This window comes from Pteropus alecto, unplaced genomic scaffold, assembly GCF_000325575.1.
Source record: "Pteropus alecto unplaced genomic scaffold, ASM32557v1 scaffold192, whole genome shotgun sequence".
In the NCBI taxonomy this organism is placed as follows: domain Eukaryota; kingdom Metazoa; phylum Chordata; class Mammalia; order Chiroptera; family Pteropodidae; genus Pteropus; species Pteropus alecto.
The window spans coordinates 121,202-132,000 of record NW_006432938.1 but is presented as its reverse complement, the minus strand read 5'-3'; the positions used below and the strand labels follow the sequence as shown (position 1 = coordinate 132,000).

Here is a 10,799-nt window from a genome sequence, read left to right as displayed (position 1 = left end):
TATGTTATCAATCAAGTGCGTCTTCTTCTGAATATATTAATTTGTGCGACCAATGAAAAGGTCATAGTTAGCCCATTCTTTGGAGCTATAATAAAATCAGTACAATTTAATCAATTTAATTAACAACATTTTGGAAACCATCCATTTGAAGGTTAAAGGGAACACTGAAGGGTAAAATAATCTGTCATGACATAGCCGTGCTTTGAAATAATTCAGTGAGTGATATTCAGAAAAATTTTTAAATAATTAATTTCACATTCCAGTTGTAGAAATAATGAATCTTAAGGACATGTTTCAGTTTTAGTTTTAACATATCTATTCAAATATTTTCAAAAGTATTGTGAACTTTTCACAGGTTGCCTTTGATACTGTGCTTTTAGTCTATGGGTTTTGAAGGGCAGCTTCTAGGAATTGTCTTTTCTTTCCCACATATTTTTCTTATAATTAGAATATGCTGCTTCTAGAGAAAAACTGTACTTTGATTATTGCCTCATAGACCAACAGTTAAACTATCTTGACTTAAGGAACCATTAGGCTTAAAAATTATGCCTAAAAATAAAATTTGCTTAAATAATGTTTTCTCAATTACGCTTAAAAAGAAAAAATTTCACGCTCAAAACACATCGGCAAAAACACGGTTTGTAGCAGCTTCTCAGTTAAACTAAAATATGATAACGTCTTGGAGGTTAGTAGCCAGAGGACATGCTTATGACTTCCTCTCTCTTACCGCCCCCTGTCGGGGTGACATAACTGTTCATGTGGCCACCAAGATTAGGAGTGGGGAATGAGGAGCATGCCTGAGGCTTCTGTTTTGGTGCCAGTGCTCCCTGGAAGGAGGTGACATGTCAGAGCCCAGCTCTGTGGACATGCCAGGCAGCATGGGGACCAAGTAGCTTTGGAGGAGGTTTGGTTTCTTGGCAAAGCCCATGTCACTCTATTTACCTTACCATTTGCTGTCCCAGTAGTGCCAGAAGACTCCGCAGCTCTTTCTGCAGGCTTCCGAGGTAACAAGCTTGCTTACGTTAACATGACACTTCATGTAACACATGTCAACAGCTTAGAGGAGGCCCATGGCTCCTCTAAGTAGAAAAGGCATATGGCTACCACTGAGGCAGGTCGAATGGAAGAAATTCCTTAAGAAAAGGAATTCTTAAGGACATTCAAGACAATATTTCAAAAGAATAATCTAAAAACAAGAATATATTCTTAGAAATTAAAAAGATCCAAAATACAAATTCGGTCAAAGCAATTTAATATAGGTAGTGCTTAAAACTGAAATAGTGATCTAGAAGTTCAAATGTAGTAACTTACAACAAAGAGTAAACATAAAGAAAAGTTGCATGAAGAATATATCTGCAGAGCTAATATCCCAAGTTTCAAAGGAAGCAAAAAGGACCCCTCTAAAAGTAGGGGAAAAAATGGTAAATGTAAGCAAAAAACAAATGAAATTAGAGGATTTGATCAAGATATTAAAATTCAATTATGGCAGTTGTAGAGAGAACCAAAATCAGAAGGGAAGAAATTATAAAATAAATTATAAAGCAAAATTTCCAAGAACTAAAGGACATAAGTTTCTAAATTATAAAACCCTACCAATTCCTGGGTAAGAAATTTAAAAAGACCCACATATATATCATAACTTTCAGAGCACCGGAAATAAACAAGATTTTAAGAGCTTTCAGAGAGGAAACAAACATAGAAGAATGATAACATATAAAGATTAGTAGTAAATCTGAATTACACCAGATATTTTAACAGTAACAATGAAAACTAGAAAATAGTCTCAAGGGAAATAAGTTTGTATATCTAACAAAGACTGAGGATAAAATAAACACATTTCCAGATGTGAAAAGTCTTAATACGTCAGGAAATTACTAGCGAATGGGCTCCGCCACAATGAGGAGGAAAAAACGTACAAGACCTAACATAAAACAGAAGCAAACTGAACACCGCGCATGATGGTGAGGACAACTCCCTGTGCAACAGCTCGGAGAGCTTGTGAGACAGTGCCCAGAATGGAGGATGGAGGAGGCATCCAGGAAGGATCTCCAAGAAAAAACAAATAAGATGGATACACTGATGTGTCAGACTATGTTAATAAGGTTATATGCTGTAGTGTTTTGAGATGATTTAATAGGATATACGTAGAATCTTTAACTAAAAGACAAAAAATGGTTGTACGAGAGAAAATATAATCACTGTACATAGGTCAGTTGTTAATAATACTCAGTGTAAACAGTAAAAAATGATTTAACCAAAAATAAAAAATAAAAAAGATGATAGGCCTATATGGGAAAAATCAAGAGAGATAAAGTATATGTTTGTAGTGGGTTGGAGTGGCAGAGAGAAGGAATAACAGGAAAGAGATGATGCTTCATATTCCACAACAGTAAATAAAGTTAAGATTTGAAACAAAAAATCAATAAATACCAATATAAATAGGTTACATTTAAAAAAAAAGTAATACCAGAAGAAACAGCTAAAGGTAAAAAATAAAATAAAACAGCTATCTCTTAGAATTAAGAATTGGAAGTAGGTTGACATAGGTCAGGGAACTCCTTTCTTTAATACAAGCATTGTGGTAGTTTTTGATTTTTATTTTTAAGTCTTACTTTATCAATATATACCCATCCTCGATTTATGCAGCATTTTTTATGTGAGTTTCTTTAATACGTGGTAAATATTTCCCCCGTTTACACACATTTTTTACAGTTTCATCTTACGCAGTTTCATTTTACACGGTTCTTTCCTTTTCATTTCCATTATTAGCATTTACTCTTTCTAAAAAAACAATAGTTTAACTCAGCAACAAACAAAGAATTAATACTTACTAACACACAATTATTCATGATCTTCCCATTTGTTGGATGGCAAATCAAAAAGCATAGGTGACTATTGATGTTTTTTAGGATTGGTTTTACAAATGCTTTGCTGTAGAAGCTGAAAATTATATTAAGGAAAAATGTCTTCCTTTTAAAATACTTTCACTTTTAGATGATGTACCTGGTCATCCACACCATTTAGAACATCCAAATATAGAAGTTGTGTATTTGCCACCAAATACAACACCCTTGATCCAATCTTTAGATCAAGGCATTATTTCTACCTTTAAGATGAATTATATTAAACAGAGTTTTAATGATATTTTTAATAAACTTGAATATAATGAATCACTTACAGTTACAAAAGCCTGGACTAAATACACAATTTTCAGTTGTATCAAGAATACTGCGTTAGTTTTGAGTGATATAAAGCTGTCAGCTTTAAATGCTTGCTGGAAAGCAGTACGGCCAGAATTGGTTGTACCAGGGCATATGGTTCCTGCAACTGAAGAGGGATTAATTGGCATTATTAATTTATTAAATAAATTTCAAGAACAAGATTCTGACAATTTGAATACAGACAATATTAATGAATTACTGGTTGATTGTAAATTAACTGATAATGAATTAATTCACTTAATATATGAAGCCCATCCTGCCAATAAATATGCAGTGACCTTGAGCCAGTTTAATTCACTGCAGAAATTATTTACAAAGCTCTTCAAGTGGCCATAAAACAGGAAACTACAATTTCAGATATTGATACAAACATCCACCAAGTCTTAAAATTTCAAAGATTTTTTTAAAGGTTTGCAATGAATATAGAAGAATTTATGAAAACTTAGCAAAAGATGGGGTTGGAAAAATGTCATCCAAAAATGTAAACATAAATAATTAAACTGAAGTGGTACTTCCAAATATTTTGAGCAATGAAGACTTTGTGCCAATTAAAAAGAGAAGGTTGATTGCTTTAGATTAAAGTTACCGACAGCGAATAAAATTTATTTTTTCTGAATTTTTACTAGCATTTTTTTGTGAAAATGTGTGAAATAAATATTTTTATGACTTATATTGGCCTATTTCTTTAGTATTTTTTTTTCATACTGGTGGACTCTTTTTACACGATTTTCTTCCACATATAAAAAAAAAAAGATGTGTGGAATGGATAATTCACATAAATTGAGGGATGGGTGTATAAATTAAAAAGATACATAAATGAAAATACTTCAATATAATATGGACTATTTACCAAAACGCCAAACAAATTCCATTTTAATGGTGTAAATCTATTTCCATTGTAATTATGGAATAGGCAGTAATTATTCACTATCATTTAATGATTCAAAAAGCTAAATTAAAAATGAAAAATCTATAAATAATGAAGAGAACATTCTCTCCTTTGCTGGTGGTTTGAACATTATATCTGAAAAACCAAACGAAGTATAGCAAAAGCACTCTTAAATTAAAAAAGACAAGGTGTCTAGACAAAAGATAAATAAGTAACTTTTCTCTGAAAAATCAATAATCGGCTAGAAATTAGAATTTTAAAATTTCATTTACATTATCAAAGAAGTTTAAATATATAAAAAATTATAAAATCTTACATTAGAACTTACAAATCAAGACAAATAGAAAAATATTTTAAGTGCTGTGTGTATGTACATATATGAAAATACCTGGGAGAAGAGTTCTAGTCAACATGGTGCAGTAGGTAAACACTGTGCTCCATCTCCTTTCACAACCACATCAGAATTATAACCAACCTACAGAACAGCCATCAGTGAGAATCGTCTGAGGTCAAGCTGAACAGACTTCCTATAATGAAGGACATAACAGAATGGGTCACCTCGAGACTGGTAGGAGGGACGGAGATGTGGAACGGACTGGCCCCACACCCACGTGTGGCAGTTAAAAATCAGGAGAAATATCTCCACTGCAGAGGCCCCCGTGGAGGAGCGAGGGGTTCCTGATCCACACCAGGCTCCGCAGCCCAGGGTTCTAGTGCCAGAAAAAGAAGTCCGCACAACTCCTGCCTGTGAAAACCAGCAGAGAATGTGGCTGAGTGAGATTCCTGTTAGAGTACCAGGAATTCCTCATAAAGGGCCTCTGCGCAGACTTAATGCTGATGGACTCACTTGCTCTGAGCTCCAGTACTGGGGCAGCTGCTCAAAAGTTACCAGCGACATAAGGGGAGGAACTGATTTGTTGGGCTTCGGGGAAAGGGCTGGAGGGGTGGTTTCCTCCCAGACAGAAGTGCTGGTAGAAGCCATTGTTCCTTTGCCTTCCCCACCTGGCCTGCAGGAGCCATATCTGAGTCTTCATCAACCTGGATACACCACTCACCCTACCCAGGTGGTTCCCTGAGACCCTGCCCCACCCAGCCCAAGCACCAGCCCAAACTTCTTTTAGACGCTGTTCCTCACAAGCCTCCAGCCTCAGCTCATGCTGTGGACTTTCCTAAAATCTCTTGAAAATTCATATCCTCAAACAGGCAGGACTGACCTTGGCATCCCCTATACTCCTTGCTAAGTGGCCCCTGGCACTACTGGCAATTGGTCTAAGTTCACAGCATAGCCTCTCTCAGACACCTCCAAGAACAGCACAGGCAACTATCAACCATGGGTCACTATGCGGCTGCTACCACATGGTCCTGGGCCAGAAACAAGCAGCATCTGACCTGGTCCTCCACCAGAGCCTCTACCAAATGGTCCAAGAATCAACACACCTAGTGGCCTGCTTCAGACCACATCAGAGCACTGCCCAAAATTAGCTACACAAACAACACACTCAAAGTGTGGACTTAAGAGGCACTAGAGACCCCACTACAGTGAATCCAACTCTATGGTCTCAGCCTCTACACTACAGCTTATTCGCTCTAGTCACTCTCAGTCCTCACAGCCAGTCAGCCTGAGGGTCAATCCCACCCACTGATATGGCAATAGCAATCAAGGCTCAACTACAACAAGAGGGCACACACAACACACAAGGGACACTGAAGAGGAATTTTCCACTTAAATGGCTAACTTTGTAATCAGCTCTTTGTTCTGCTTCTGTAGACATGCTTGCTGCATAGGCTGAAGGGCAGGGTGACCTTGAGATAAACTGAAGACTCACTCTCCTCTTTGCTTGTTCTGTCTAGATAACAGATGTATTGCCTTTGTCTGTAGACATGCTTGCTGCATAGGCTAAAGGGCAGGGTGACCTTGAGATAAACTGAAGACTCGCCCTCCTCTTTGCTTGTTCTGTCTAGATAACAGATGTATCCCCTTTGTTTGTTCTGTCTCGGTAACAGATGTATCACCTTTGCTTGTTAAGACCTATAAAAGTAAGATTATCCCTGAGCTCAGGGACCAGATCTTCAGAGCACTACCTCTTTTGGCACTGCCAGTATAATAAATCTGAGTTCTCCAACTCTCCGAGTGGTGCTTGGTTTTTCGCCAGTCTGATTTTTTTCTGCAACAACACAACTGGAGCGCCTTGCTCAGGTGACCATGGAGACTGTGCCACTGGACCACAAAAAAAAAACAAAAAACAAAAAACAAAAAAAACATACCTACCACAAAAGGCCACTCTACCAAGAGTAGGAGATGTAGCAGATCTACCTAATAAATAGAAACAAACACAGGGAGACACGCAAAATGAGGAAACAAAGAAATATGTCCCAGTTAAAGATTGGAACAAAGATCCAGAAAAAAAGTAATCAAAATAGAGGCAAGAAATCTACCAGACACAGAATTCTAAACACTGGTTATAAGGATGTTCAATGATCTTAGTGACAACTTCAACAAAGAGACAGAAAACATAAAAAAGGACCAGTCAGAAATGAACACTATGACAACTGAAATAAAGAATACAGTAGAAGAATCAACAGTAGATTAGATGAAGTAGAGAATCAAATTAGAGATTTGGAAAATAAAGTAGCAGAAAACACTCAATAAGAACAGCAAAAAGAAAAAAAAATCCAAAAATATGAGAATAATTTAAGGGGCCTCTGGGACAACAACATTAGCATCATAGGGGTACCAGGAGGAGAAGAGAGAGAGCAAGGAACTAAAAGTCGATTTAAATAAATGATAGAAAACTTCTCTAACGTGATGCAGAAAATAGACATATAAACCCAGAAGCACAAACAGTCCCAAACAAGATGAACCCAAACAGGCCCACCCCAAGACATATCATAATTAAAATGTCAAAGTTCAAAGACAAAGAGAGAATCATAAAAGCTGTGAGAGAAAGGCAGTTATCTATAAGGGAGCGCCCCCAAAACCATCAGCTGATTCCTCTACAGAAACTTGGCAGGCCAGAGGGATTGGCAAGAAATAGTCAAAGTGATGAAAAGCCAGGACCTAGAACCAAGATTCCTCTACCCAGCAAGACTAACATTTAAAATCGAATGACGGATAAAGAGCTTCCCAGAAAAAAAAAAAAAAAAAAAAAAAGCTAAAGGAGTTTATCTCTGCCAAACCAGTATTATAAGAAATGTTAGAGAGACTTCTTGAAGAAGAAATAAAATGAAAAATATGAATAATAAAACACCAATAACTACATATCTAGCAACAATTAGTTTACATCTAAATATATTAAATGTTCCAATCAAAAGACATAGGGTGGCTGAATGGATAAGAAAACAAAACCCTTACATATGCTGCCTAAAAGACTTGGTTCAGATTGACAGACATATATAGTCTGAAATTAAAGGGATGGAAAAATGTATTGCATGAAAATGGAAATTTAAAAAAAGCTGGAGTAGCAATACTTATAAATAGACTTTAAAACAAAGGCTATAACAAGAGACAAAGAAAGACCTGGTTGTCCCACTTCCAGGTACTTATCCGTAGAATACTGAAACACTACTTTGAAGATACATAAGAATCTGTACATTCATTGCAGCATTATTTACAATAGCCAAGATATGGAGGCATCCCGGGTGTCTATCAGTGGATGGATGGATAAAGAAGAGATGGGTACATATATACAATGGAGTATTACTTGGCCATAAAAAGAATAAAATCTTACTCTCTGCAACAACATGGATGGACTTAGAGGGTATGTGTTGAATGGAGTAAGTCAAACTGAGGAACAATGTCACATGATTTCACTTATATGTGGAATCTAGAGGACAGGATAAATGAACAAACAAAATGGAAACAAGCTCATAGATATAAAGAACATTTTGATGGTTGCTGGACTGGTGTGGTTGGGGTGATAGATGAAGGGGGGAGGGGATTAAGGGGTATAAATGGGTAGTTTCCAAATAGTTATAAGCATGGGGAATATAGTTAGGAGTAGTGTAATAACCATGTATGGTTTCAGTTGGGTACTGGATTTATTGAGGTGATCACTTTGCAAGTTATATAAATGACTAGTCACTGTGTTGTATACCTAAAATTGATATAATATTGTATGTCAACTATAATTGAACAAAAATAAAAATATAAAAATTAAAAAATATATATTTGGAAGAATTTTCACCCTAATGTTAAAGGTACTTACTTCTGAAGTGAAAATTGAGACATTATTTTTATATTTATACATCTCTGATTTTCTGAATTTAAAAATGTGAACATGTTATTTTTACAGTCACAAGAATAAAAAGGCATACAAATAACTCTTTAAAATTAAAAAAATACATATGTAGCAGTCCCCTCTACTGCCACATAAATACCATCATCAATGTTTCACATTTGCTTGCAACAGGCTTTCTCCTCTAGGAAGGGGCCCGCCCTCCTCCAGCCACCCTGCATCCCAGACTCCAGCCCCATGAAATTGGGCTGAGATGTCTTTCCTTTCTAAAGCCCCATCACATGCACGTTCAAGTTAACAGGCATTTTCTTATTGTTCTCAGGGTACCATTATGTTTTCCCAACTCAAGTACAAATTCCTCCAGGAAACGATCAATTTTTTATGTGGTGTTTATAAATTGGAGGGTGATATGCATATAATTTTGGAGATTATGTATCTTAATGGGAAAAATATGAATCTAGAACATAAAATATATATTGCTATTATGTTTTCTTTTCTACTTGAGTGTATACAATTGATAGGAAAAAATCATCAGATCCTAATATTTTCAAGGGCTTGTTCAAGTTAGTTCAAGAAAAGGTAACTCCTCAGCTCATCACTAAAAGAGAAAAAAATGATAATACTAATCAACACGATTAGCAACACTGCTTCCCCATATTTGTATGCTGCTTCACTCATTACTGCAGAGAATGACAAAGGTCAGAGAATCCGCACATTCCCTGGTATGCTACCCCTGAGGATCTTGGAGACATAGGGGCTGGAGTCTCTCAGAAAGTGAAGGTCCTGCCTGAACACACACAGCAGGAAGTAAGCTGAGACTCAAGGTATTTACTTCACATTCAAAGCTCCCTGCCCTCCTGCTCAGAACTGCACAAGGATCTGAATTATTCTGACGCCCCATGGAGGTGCTGCTCTTGCAAACGGTAATACTTTTTACATGAATCTCAGAAAGGAGACTGACTGCTAATGAGGCCCCTATTCAAAATTCTTCCTTAACAGAAGCCAAAAGAAAAAAAAAAAAAAGAAAATGAAATGAAAAAGAAAATAAAACATGGGAGTTCCTTGAGGGGCAGGGTTTTATTCATTTCTTTAATTCCAGCGAGTAGCACAGTGCCAAGCATGTTTTAGGGGTTCAGAAACATAAACTAACCAGATGAATGAGTGGATGTTTGCAAGCACCTATCACTTTAAGGCCTCTCTCTCTGTCCGTCTCTCTGTCTCTCTGAGTCTCTCTCTCTCTGTCTCTGTCTCTCTCTCTTTATTTCTCTCTCTCCCTCAATCTCTCTAAATACCTAACCAGAGAGAACCAGTGGAATTTCCAGTACAAATTCCGAGTAAACATATTAAGGCATAAAGGACCCAGCCATGTGAAGGAAATAGCTAGAAGAAAAATACTTTTTATATGTGGGAAATACGGTTATATGAAACTTAAAATTTGGTTCCATTCCAAGCAAAATTCATAACAAAGGAAAATTTAAGCAGCTGGACATGACTTAAAACTCCTAACATGTTGGTTGTTTCTTCCTTTGAGAACCAATAGTTTCAACATTTATTCTTTCTCTTCAAGAAAAAAAAAAATCACCATGTCATCTTCCAGATGACATAGCAGTTAGTTTCTTTATATCTCAAATTATTTCAGAACTCAGAGAGAATTTCTTTTTACTATTCCTGACAGCCAACCTTATCTTCAAGGACAGGGGCTTCTAGTGGCTCTAAGCCCCCCAAGTATCTGTGAGTTCACTTTCCCAGACATGCCGGGGGCTGACAGACCCTGATTCCCACTATGGTTTGCTCTTTTCTCTGCCCCAATTCCACCAGTACAGCTAAGCACGGATGACAGAGGGAGGGGGACCGGTGGCGAGGAGGTGGGGAGGAGGTTCCAGAAGAAAAATTCTATGGAAGAAGTCACTAATTAGTCCCCAGTGCAGACTGGAGGGCCCGGAATCTTACTGTGTGGGCAGAATCCTGCTTCTGCCACTTAGTAGCTGAGTGTCCTTGAGCAAGTCACTTAGCTTCTTGTACCTCAGTTTCCTCATCTGTAAGACGGGGATGAAATTTACTGAGTTGCCGTGAGCTCTGAGCGAGTTAGTAGATGAGGCACCCGCCTGAGAGAAGTGCTCGGAAACGTGTCTCTGTGCAGGTTGTGTCCTTTTGGAAGCTCCCACCACAAAAGCCATCCCTTGTTACACACCTATCTGTCTTGCTCGGTTGCAAGCCTTATGAGGATGACTCACACACCCAGAGCCATTCCATACATATTTGTGGAATAAATGGATGAATGGACGGACCAACTTTAGATGTTTTTCCTTCAAAAATTATTAAGGAATCAGAGAACTCAGTGATCACGTGGCAAATCAATCATGGGACATAACCATGAAAAAATTCAGTATTTAAAGTTTTTGTGATTAATGGTGCACTGCACCCAGCAAAAATAGCATGTAACCTAAAGAGTCT

At 37.2% G+C, this 10,799-nt stretch overlaps 1 protein-coding gene across 3 annotated transcripts in view; it reads right to left on the bottom strand.

Moving 5' to 3' along the window:
* Positions 1 to 10,799, bottom strand: part of LOC102878055 (inactive phospholipase D5) — a 139,931-nt gene that overhangs the window by 102,209 nt on the left and 26,923 nt on the right. The window contains exon 1 of one of the 3 annotated variants that reach the window (XM_015586011.2): positions 10,296 to 10,514. The exons of 1 other annotated variant lie outside the window; for it this stretch is intronic. The gene's annotated coding sequence lies outside the window, so the exon portion shown is untranslated. Of the gene's footprint in view, positions 1 to 10,295; positions 10,515 to 10,799 lie in introns of those variants that run through there. One more of the 3 variants, XM_025043779.1, reaches the window with a different exon arrangement.